A 12,165-nucleotide genomic window follows, 5' to 3' on the forward strand; every position below is an offset into this window, starting at 1 on the left:
ACAAAAAAGAAAGCCCAGGACCAGATGGATTCACTGTTGAATTCTACCAGACATTTAAAGAAGAACTAACTCCAATTCTTCTCAAACTATTCAGAACAATCAAAAAAGAAGGAATCCTCCCAAATTCTTTCTATGAAGCCAGCATCACCTTAAGTCCTAAACCTGAAAAAGATGCAGCATTGAAAGAAAATTACGCAGAAAGATTACCTTTAAGACGGAGCATTTGATACAAAAAGAAGAATTTCATGCTAACGAGAGAGTTGGTGGGGAAACCATGGCTGAGCACGGGGCGCACATCACAACTGCTTCTGTGGCCGATGACCAACCTTCCATCTTTGAGGTGGTAGCACAGGACACTTTAATGACAGCAGTGAGACCTGCGCTTCAGCATGTGGTCAAGGTTCTTGCAGAATCAAACCCTGCCTACTATGGCTTCTTGTGGAGATGGTTTGATGAAATCTTTACTCTGCTGGATCTTCAGCTTCAGCAACATTATTTATCTAAAACCAGTGCCTCATTTTCTGAAAACTTTTATGGCTTGAAGAGGATTCTCATGCGAGACACACACATGGTTCAGCGGTTGGCCAGTGCTGGTCTCCCCAAGCAGCAGCTGTGGAAATCAGTCATGTTCCTGGTTCTTCTTCCATACCTGAAAGTGAAGCTGGAGAAGCTGGTTTCTAGCCTGCGAGAAGAGGATGAATATTCCATTCATCCCCCTTCTTCTCCCTGGAAACGGTTTTACAGAGCCTTCCTGGCAGCCTATCCATTCGTTAACATGGCATGGAAAGGCTGGTTTCTCATACAGCAGCTTCGCTACATCCTAGGGAAAGCTCAGCATCACTCGCTGCTGCTGAAGCTGGCTGGCGTTCGGCTAGGTTGACTGACGGTTCAGGATATTCAAGCTCTGGAGCAAAAACCGGCTGAAGCCAGCAAGATCCAGCAACCGGCAAAGAACATCGGTGAGCAGATTAAATCCACTCAAGAAAGCTGTGGGGGGCGCTGCCATATCCCTCTCTACTGGCCTTTCTGTGGGCATATTTTTCCTGCAGTTCCTGGACTGGTGGTTAAAAAAAAAAAAAAGAAAGAAAATTACAGACCAATTTCCCTGATGAACATAGATGCAACAATCATCAATAAGATTCTGGCCAATAGAATGCAACAACACATCAGAAAGATCATCCACCCAGACCAAGTGGGATTTATCCCTGGAATGCAGGGATGGTGCAATGTTCATAAACCAATCAATGTGATACACCACATTAACAAACTGCAGATGGAAAACCCTATGATTATCTCAACAGACACAGAGAAAGCATTTGATAAAATACAACACCCTTTCATGATGAAAACTCTAAGCAAATTGAATATAGAAGGAACATTCCCCAATACAATCAAAGCAATATATGAAAAACCCATGGCCAGCATCCTATTGAATGGGGAAAAGTTGGAAACATTTCCACTGAGATCTGGTACCAGACAGGGATGCCCACTCTCACCACTGCTATTTAATATTGTACCTGAAGATTTAGCCAGAGCCATTAGGCAAGAAAAAGAAATTAAAGGGATACAAATGGGGAAGGAAGAAGTCAAACTATCCCTCTTTGCAGATGATATGATTCTTTACTTAGGGAATCTAAGAATTCTACTAAGACACTATTGGAACTCATAGAGGAGTTTGGCAAAGTAGCAGGATATAAAAGCAATGCACAAAAATCAACAGCCTTTGTATACACAGGCAATGCCACAGCTGAGAAAGAACTTCTAAGATCAATCCCATTCACAATAGCTAAAAAAATACCGTGGAATAAGCTTAACCAAGGACATCAAAGATCTCTACAATAAAAATTACAAAATCTTCTAGAAAGAAATATAAGAGGATACCAAAAGATGGAAAAATCTTGTATGCTCATGGATTGGAAGACTCAATATCATCAAAATGACCATTCTCCCAAAAGCAATTTATAGATCCAATACAATACCAATCAAAATACCAAAGACTTTCTTCTCAGATCTGGAAAAAATGATTCTGAAATTCATATGGATGCACAAGGAGACCTTGAGTAGCTAAATCAATCTTGTACAACAAAAAACAAAGCCAGAGGAATTAAAATACCAGATTTCAGGATATACTACATGGCTTTTATAATCAAAAGAGCATGGTACTGGTACAGGAACAGATGGATAGACCAATGCAACAGAATAGAAACACCAGAAATCAAGCATCGCCAGTCAACTTATATTTGATCAAGGATCTAAAACCAATTCCTGGAGCAAAGACAGTCCATTCAACAAATGGTGCTGGGGGAACTGGATTTCCACATGCAGAAGCATGAAGCAAGACCCCTACCTTTCACCTTACAGAAAAAAACCACTCAACATGGATTAGAGATGTAAATCTACGACCCGGCACCATCAAATTATTAAAGAACATTGGAAAAATCCTGCAAGATATAGGCACAGGAAAAGACTTATTGGAAAACACCCTGGAGGCATAGGCAGTCAAAGCCAAAATTAACAATTGGGATTACATCAAATTGAGGTTTCTGTAATGAAAAAGAAACAGTCAGGAAAGTGAATAGGCAACCGACAGAATGGGAAAAAATATTTGCAAACTATGCAACCGATAAAGGTTTAATAACCAGAATCTACAAAGAGATCAAGAAACTCCCAACAACAAAACAAACAACCCACTCAAGAGATGGGCGAAGGACCTCAATAGACATTTTTCAAAAGAGGAAATCCAAATGGCCAACAGACACATGACAAAATACTCAGGTCACTAGCAATCAGGCAAATGCAAATCAAAACTACAATAAGATTTCACCTCACCCCAGTTAAAATGGCTTACATACAGAAATCTACAAACAACAAATGCTGTCGAGGATGTGGTGAAAAAGAGACACTAACCCACTGTTGGTGGGAATGCAAACTGGTTAAGCCACTATGGAAGTCAGTTTGGAGATTCCTCAGAAACCTGAATATAGCCCTACCACATGACTCAGCCATCCCACTCCTTGGAATTTACCCAAAGGAAATTAAATCGGCCAATAAAAGAGATGTCTGCACCTCATTGTTTATTGCAGCTCAATTCACAATAGCTAAGACCTAGAATCAACCTAAATGCCCATCAATAGTAGACTGGATAAAGAAATTATGGGAAATGTACTCTATAGAATACTATACAGCAGTCAAAAACAATGAAATCCAGTCATTTGCAACAAAATGGAGGAATATGGAAAACATTATGCTGAGTGAAAAAAGCCAGTCCCAAAAGCACAAATATCATATGTTCGCCCTGTTTGGTGACAACTAACAGAGCACCTAAAAGGAAACCTGTTGAAGTGAAAGGGACACTATGAGAAACAATGACTTGAACAGTCCTTGTCCTGACTGTCGAGGAACATCTTACTATTTTATTCCTTTTAGTATTTTTTGTTCTTCTTAATACCATTGGTTCAACTCTGTAACTAACACACAATTATTCTTAGGAGTTTAAATTTAACTGAAAAGTGATCCCTGTTAAATATAAGAGTGGGAATAAGAGAGTGAGGAGATGTACAGTTTGGGACATGCTCAATCAGACTTACCCCTAATGGTAGAGTTAGAAACGTGCCAGGGGATTCCAATTCAATCTTATCAAGGTGGCATGTACCAATGCTGCCTCACTAGTCAAAGAGATCAGTTTCAGTTCATAATTGATCATAATGATAGGATTAAGTGTCAAAGGGATCACATAAACAAGGCTAGTACTAACTAGCTAATACTAACTGATGGAATTATAAAGGAGAGAATGATCCAACATGGAAAGGGGAATATACAGCAGACTCATAGAATGGCAGATGTCCTAAACAGCACTCTGGCCTCAGAATCAGCCCTTAAGGCATGTGGATCTGGCTAACAACCTCATAAGAGTTTTGCCAGCATGGAAAGCCAAGACTCTGTGGTAAAAAAAGTGACATAAATGAAATATTTCTGTGAGTGAGATCCCAGCGGGAAGAATGGGCCATCAAAGAAGGAGGTACCTTTCTCTGGAGGGAGGGTAGAACTTTCACTTTGACTAGGGCCTTTTCTAAATAAGATTGGAGTTGGTGAACTCAAGAGGCTTCCATAGCCTTGGCAGCTCATGACAAATGCCTTGGGTGATTACTGACGTTATAAATAAGAGCGTCAATTGTTAAATCAACAATAGTATTCACTGTGCACTTACTGGCCATGTAGGATTTCTGTACTTAATGTGTTGTACTATGTGAATTAATGGTAAAACTACTACTAAACAGTACTCTATATTTTGTGTGTCTTTGTGGGTGCAAACTATTGAAATCTTTACTTAGTAAATACTAAGTAGATCTGTATATAAAGAAAACAGAAAAATGAATCTTGATGAAGAATGGGATGAGAGAGAGAGTGGAGGATGGGATGGGGTTGTGGGTGGGAGGGAGGTTATGGGGAGAAAAAGCTGCTATAACCCAAAAGTTGTACTTTGGAAATTTATATTTATTGAAAAAGTTTAAAAATGGTAAATAAAAAAGAATTGAAAAGAGAAAAATATGCAAAATAAAAACTTAAAACATAATATTAAAAATTAATTGACTGAGGAACTGATTCCTTGAGATGATAAACAAAATTGATAAACTGCTAGCCAGATTAAGAAAAAAGATGACCCTAACAATAACATCAGAGATGAAAAAGAACATATTACAACTAATACTACAAAAATTCAAAGAATGATTATGAACTATTGTGGACAACTATAAGCTAACAAACTGAAAAGCCTACAAGAAATGAATAAATTTCTCAAAACATATAACTTACCAAAACTGAATCCCAAAGACATAGAAAACCTATGGGTGTGTGCATATATGTACACTTACTCTTTGTTCTGTTTTTTTGAAGAGCCCTGGCAGACACAGTCATACAAGAGTACGGTTGTAGAGCCAGACTCTGAACATAGGATGTTTGAAGGAAGAAATTCAAGACAATTCTATACTCCCATAGATTAACCAAGCATTCTCTTTATAATTTCAAAATCATCAATGAATGCAGACTACTCTGTGGAATTTGTTCTTAATGATTTTTGGTTAGTTGAAATACGATGCCCCATGCAGTGTCACCGAAGAACTTAAATACATGTTTGATTACAAGCAGTTATTCATTGGAGACACATCCCTAATCTTTTAGAGTTGATTTTAAGAAGTAATTGTTTTCTAAGAGTGTCAAATTGTTAAGTCCCCAACAGAAGTCACTGTGTACTTACGTCTCATGTGGGATCTGTCCTTAATGTGTTGTCCAATGTGAAGTAATGCTATAACTAGTACTGAAACAGTATTTTTACATCTTATGTTTCTGTGTGGGTGCAAACTGATGAAATCCTTACTTAGTATATACTGAATCGATCTTCTGTATATAAAGATAATTGAAAATGAAAAAAAAAAACTTGGTGTTAAATTAGAAATTGCATAGAAAATTAATCAATTCCTAATAAAATATCATGTAGGATCTCTGTCCTTAATGCGCTGTACATTGTGATTTAATGCTATAACTAGTATTCCATCAGTATTTTTCACTTTGTGTTGCTATGTGGGGGCAAATTGTTGAAATCTTTACTTAATATATACTAAACTGATCTTCTGTATATAAAGAGAATTGAAAATGAATCTTGATGTGAATGGAAGGGGAGAGGGACCAGGAGAGGGGAGGGTTGCGGGTGGGAGGGAAGTTATGGCGGGGGGGGAAGCCATTGTAATCCATAAACTGTACTTTGAAAATTTATATTCATTAAATAAAACTTTAAAAAAAGAAGTAATTGTTTTCTTATAACAAATTGTTATTGGTTAAAAAATAGAGGACTAAAATAATTTGAATTGGTGTTACAACTGTTGTAGATTTTAATGTTTACCGTGCTCTTTACTCAGAGAACACTGTCCTGGAATATTTCAATACTTATTATTAGTAGGTATATTTAAAAATGTCATCATTTTAGAAGTTGTTTATTTTATGTAAATTTAATTAAATAATACTAGATTCTTTTGTTTCTTTTGTAATGTTTCTCTTTCTCTCTCTATATATATAGATAGATATAGATATAGATATATAGATATATAGATATAGATATATAATCCCTTTCCTTTTCAAGATCCAGATTCAATTGTTGACCCTTAAATAAAAGTGATCCTGGAGACATGGCTTTAAATTAACCCAAGAATGGATATAATCAACCAACAATTCACCAGTTGTCCCAATATCTAGCAAGGAGGGAAAAAGTTAAGCATGTTCTGGATCTTCCTTTCATTAGAAGTTAGTTTTAGGAGCCAGTGTTGTGGGGTAGTGGATAAAGCCACCACCTGGGACACTGGCATCCCATATAGACACTGGTTTCAGTCCTGGCTGCTCCACTTTTGATTCAGCTCCCTACTAACACACCCAGTAAAGTAGTAGAAGATAGCACAATTTCTTGGATCCTGTACCCATGTAAGAGACCCAGATGGGGTTCCAGGCCCCTGCAGCTATTTGGGGACTGAACCAGCAGATGAAAGATTCTCTCTCTCTCTCTCTCTCTCTCTCTCTCTCTCTCTCTGTCTTTCCATCTCTCTCTGTAACTATGTCTTTCAAATGTAACATAAATAAATCTTTTGTAAAACAAGTTAGTTTTAGATCTCTATGGAGAACTCAAAGAAGGTTTTAAAAAATCAGAAGTCCTTGCCTACAAGTATGCTCAACATTGATTATGGTGAGGCTTTTTGGAGAAGGTCAGTCATTACCACTACAGATTAAGGCTTGAGCACATGAAGGTGGATAGCTTAGGAAAAGCAGAACATCTATAAATGGAGGAAACTCTCAAACAAAGGTACATGCCTCAAATGTTTTTTGTAACACTCTTGACTCAAGATATTAACCTGAAACATTTTTAACAGTGGAGGAGAAAGAGGAGATAAGGGATTTGTTCTTTTTAAGACAGAGGCTGAGTCATTGCAGCCAGATTCAGTCAATGGAACAAAAAGTGTGGTTTGGATTTTTGGTCAGTTTCCATCCACCTAAGTGTCTAGACACCCCAAAGGGTATATAGATCTTTCCCTGATTATTCCCATTAGGTCTCTTTTCACATACAATGTCACTGGTTGTATATGTTTGTTTGTATTGTCTTTGAACTTGATGTATATTATTTTACTTTTGTCAACATCCATTTCCATTTTCTATAAGCTTTAAACTATCCCAGATGCTGAGTAAACGTGAATTCTTTGGAATGTGACTGGCCTCTGTAATCTAGTTGCACAATCACCACTCTCCCTCTCCAACTTCTATGAAACTGTCAATTTTAAGCTCGCATTGTCTGAGGGCATTTATATCCTGTAGCTTAAGACAGACGCCAAATGTGCAAAAACGTAACCTTGACCTACCACTACTGGCGTCTTTGCTGTTTAAAAGGAAAATGGACTCTCAAATGCTTATCTGCTATTCACAATTGCTTAATGCTCCAAAGTGTCTGCTTCCAGTGTCAATTCTTTAGTTGCCTGTCAAGGCACTTCCAAACTAGGCATTTTGTTTCTGAGGACTACATGCTACACAAAACAGCATCAAGGATGTCAATTTGGATATTAAATGTACAAATCAAAGTCATTGAATGTTGACTTTTTTTCAGTATAATTATGTGAATAGCATCTCTCTACCCAAAATCTACAGAGACACAGATTGCCCTGTTTAGTAAAATTCTGCTTTAGAAAAGCACATCCTAAACTGACTGTGCAATGCAGAGTAGACATGGGCGGAATAAAAATGCACAGCCCATATGCCTTTTGCATAACTGGGGCTTCTTCATTCTCAATCCTCATTATATTTCTAATATGTTTTTGTATTTAGATTAAGCTCTAAACATGAGAAAACGAGATAAGTTACAAACAAAAAGTAAAGAGAAAAAAGGTAATAGAGGGAAGAATTTTCCTGGTCTCAACAAGCATTTCAATATACATTTTTGTATAATTTATGAGCTACAGATACAGGCTATGTTGACAGAGCAAGGGAAGAATATTCTAAAAAATAAATCAGATAGCTTTAGAAAACAGGGTAGGTCTGGGGAAAATATATTTGCTTTTGTCCAAAAAGATGAATACTATCCTTTCAAAAGAAAACTTTAGAAAAACTTCTCTTCATGCTATATAAACTTCCTAAAATTTCCTAACATCATGATAGCTCTATCTTCGTGCTCTTATTTGAATTGATTTTCCTTATTATTTTTCTTTCTTTTCTTTGTTCCTTTCCTTTCCCTTTCTTTCCTTTCCTTTCTTTTCTCTTTTTTCTTCCTTCCTTCCTTCTTCCCTTTTCCCTCTCTCCCTCCTTTCCTTCCTTCCTCCTTCCCTCCCTCCATTTCTTGTTCCCTCTTTTCTTGTTGCCTTTTTTTCCTTCCTTCCTTTCTTCCTTCCTTCCTTCCTTCCTTTTGCTTTCTCTCTCTCTTTTTATTTCTTTTTTTTTTATGTTAGCCCTTCTAATAGGTAATTTTGAGTAACTAATTTGGCCGTGTAAAAGATTGAATTATCTTGATACAGAAGATTGACAGTAAATGCAGTTTTGTAAGTCCAGCTTCAGCTATTAAGTCATTTATTAATAAAAACAAAATAAAAAGCACACATATGTTTCATTTAACCACTTGTTTAAACTGAGTGTCATCCTTTCCTCTTTCAGGATTCAAAACTTGGTAATGAAAGCTGGCCTCTGTGGAAGAAAGAATTTAGTTGCTTCATATGTAATGAAAAATCTACACTGGAGACTGAGCACACTGTAATTCTTTCTATTTTGGAGGAAAAGATGAAATTCTTCCCACAACTTTTAGACTCTCATCTCAAAGCTTAATGAATTATTTTTATTTTTAGGATTTTCCCCAATTTGAGACCAGCCTTAGCAGGGTGGACTCATGACTGATGGATTAAGTAACTGTAAGTATTGTGTAAACTTTACATTTCTGTGCGTAGCCAACTCCTCTGCACAAAACCCCAATTCACCTAAAACATTATTAGCAACCATGTAGTGGTCTTTAACTTTGTTGGGTATTTAAAGATATAACCAGTTAAAAATTTCAACTTGATCCAAGCTTACATACAAAAAAAAGTTGCTAACAAGTGAAAATCTTTTAGAAAAATCCTAGTTTTGCCCATGGCTAGATCTGAAGTACTGACTAGCTCAATTATCATTTTGGAGCTAAGGAAAGCATTACCTGTGTTTTCATTTGGACATAGAACAATGAGAATATGCCTTCAATCTCTCCTTCCCCTGTGTGAAAGCAAAGCAATCATGAAAATCTAATCTAATTGTATCCAGCCAGCACCCAACAAGAAGATGCCCATGGGACTCCTCTGCAGCAGAGACTTTGTTCACATGCCTTGGCTGGCTTATTGAATATGGAGTTACGAGTTTCGAAGTGGAAGTCAGTGTATTTGGCAGAGCAGAGAATTGTCCACCACTGGAAAGAGAGATAATCACTATTTCTTCTGGGAATTTCTTCTTTCCCTGAAACACCATGATGCAAGGAGAGCTAATGATAGTGGATGGTGAATGTGCCCAAGGATATAGAAGACAGGAATAGATTAGCTGTATCAGCTTTCTAATTATTGTCAAGCATTGTACTATAAGCTGTGGATAAAAATACTATTGAGCACACCGGGTTTAAATATTCTCACTGTAGTCAAAGAAATTTACATGTAGACAAACACAATATAAGCAATAATACATGAACTATCTACAGGATCTAGAATACCACAGAGACAGAATGAGTTAGTTTATTGTTCTGGAATTAAGTTCAGGTTTTCTATACATTAAGGTAAAAAAGAATATTCAAAAAGTACAACTGATAAGAGATCTTAATATTAGAGCACTTTGTAGATTACATTTGGAATAAATTACTTCATACTCAAGTAGTAAGATGCAGTGCTGGTGTGTGTGTGTGTGTGTTAAGTGAAAAGACTGATAGAACAAGAAATTACCACCTTATCTTTCTTGTTCTCTGTAAGTGAAGTGAATCAAATTGTGAGTTTCATTGCTAATACTTCTATTTGTGGGGGAAAATGGAGTTTTATGGCCTTGTGCTGATAATTAAACCAGAGAAAATGGAGTGGGAGACATACAAACTTGTAACTAAAATGTGTAATGGATTTGCAAAAAAAGCAGTTTATTGTTTAATTCCCTATAGAAAGCATCATATGTAAGTGATTCATTTTTGTATGACTTCAGCTCAGTGGAAGCTGAACTGAAAGAAATTCTGAGGACTTGGGAGGAAGTAAGCCAGTTTATAAAAGGTATTTGGAAAACCATATGATACTTGTTCATTCTGACACAGTACAAACACCAGAACTGAAGCAAATAAAATCAAGATCAGAAACATCAAAATAGTTGCATAAGATGCCCTTAAGAGAGAAAAAAACCTGAGCCAAAAGGTGAAACTTTGTAAATATCTCAGATAAAAACAAAGGAAGAAAAAATGAGAAACACTGAAAATAGTGTTCAAGATTTATGGGATACTATCAAATGACTAAACATATGTGTCTTAGGAGTTCCTGAAAATGTGGAAAGAGAATGGATTAGAACAGCCATTCAATGTAATAATAGCATAAAACTTCTATAATTTTGAGAAAGCTAGGGATATCCAAGTACAGGAAGTACACAAAACTCCTAATAGACATGATCAGAAAAGTCTTCATCACAACACATTATAGTCAAATTTCAAACATAAATCATAAAGAAAACTTTCTAAAATTTATATGAGAGAAATGTCAGATTACTTTCAAAGGTTCTCCATTTAGACTCCCAGCTGATTTCTCATCAGGAATCCTATAGACTAGGAGAGAACATAGACATAGTGCTAGTCCTAAAAGAAAAAAAATTGTCAACACAAAATACTGTACTCAGCAAAGCTGACTTAGAAATGAAGGTGAAATAAAGACCTTCCAAAGAAAACAGAAATTGAAAGAATTTGTCACCACTCATCTAGACTTACAAATATGATACTTAAGGATGTGCTACACACAGAGACAGAGAAAAATAGTCATTATCATAAAAGAAAGTGAAATCAGAAAATCTAGTAAAAGTATAGATGAAATCCAAAGCAAATAATAGGAATCTTTATGGACAAATCACAGGACCAAGTTGTTACTTATCAATAATAATCTTGAAAGTAAATTGCCTAAATTCTAATTCTTCAATTGAATGATACAAACTGACCATATGGATTAAAAAATATGTCCCATTATTTGCTACTTACAGAAAGCACACCTCACCCACAAAGATACACACAGACTGAAAGTGAAAAGATGGAAAATGATATTCCATTCTAACAGAAAACAAAACAAGCAGGTGTAGTCATCCTAATATCAGAAAAAAGACAAAGAGACTTGAACATAAAAATAGTTAAAATAATCTAAGAAGAGCATTACATAACAACTAAGGGATCAATTCAACAGGAAAATGTGACTATAGTAAATATACATACACTCAACGAGAGGGAGCCTGCTTATTTAAGACAAAAGATAATGGATTGAATGGGAGACAAAGGCTCCAATACAATAACACTGGAGAATGTCAACATGATACAATAATGGACAGATCAACTAGACAAAAAAATCAACAAAGAAACAGCAGAACTAATCTAAACTATGGACCAAATGGACCTAATTGATATCTCCAAAACATTTTATCCTTAAGCTGCAGAATAAACATTCTTTTCATCAGAGCATGGAACTTTCTCTAGGATAGACCATATGCTAGGCCATAAAGCAAGTCTCAACAAATTAAAAAAATATTGAAATCATACCTTGTATCTTTTCTGACCACAAGGGAACAAAGCCAGAAATTAGCAACTTAAGAAACTCTAGAATATAAGCAAATACATGGAGACTGAACAACATGCCATGTATGAACAGTGGATCCTAGAAATCAAAATCAAAAGGGAAATTTAAAAAATCCTAGAAACTGATGAAATGAAGATGACAACACAACATATCAAAATTTATGGAATACAGCAAAAGCAGCAAAAGTTTATAGCAATTAATGCCTACATCAAGAATTTGGAAAGCCATCAAATAAATGATCTAATAATACATCTCAAGTGCCTACAAAAACCAACACACCAAACTAAAAGCAGTAGAAGTGTAATAATTAAAATTAGAAAAATAAGCAAAATCAAAA

The 12,165-nt window shown here is 36.0% G+C and overlaps 1 pseudogene; it reads left to right on the plus strand.

Moving 5' to 3' along the window:
- The first annotated feature begins 242 nt into the window (after positions 1 to 242).
- LOC133762934 (peroxisome assembly protein 12-like) overlaps positions 243 to 12,165 on the plus strand; it is a 64,757-nt pseudogene continuing 52,834 nt past the window's right edge.

Source organism: Lepus europaeus, chromosome 1 (assembly GCF_033115175.1).
Source record: "Lepus europaeus isolate LE1 chromosome 1, mLepTim1.pri, whole genome shotgun sequence".
Lineage (NCBI taxonomy): Eukaryota > Metazoa > Chordata > Mammalia > Lagomorpha > Leporidae > Lepus > Lepus europaeus.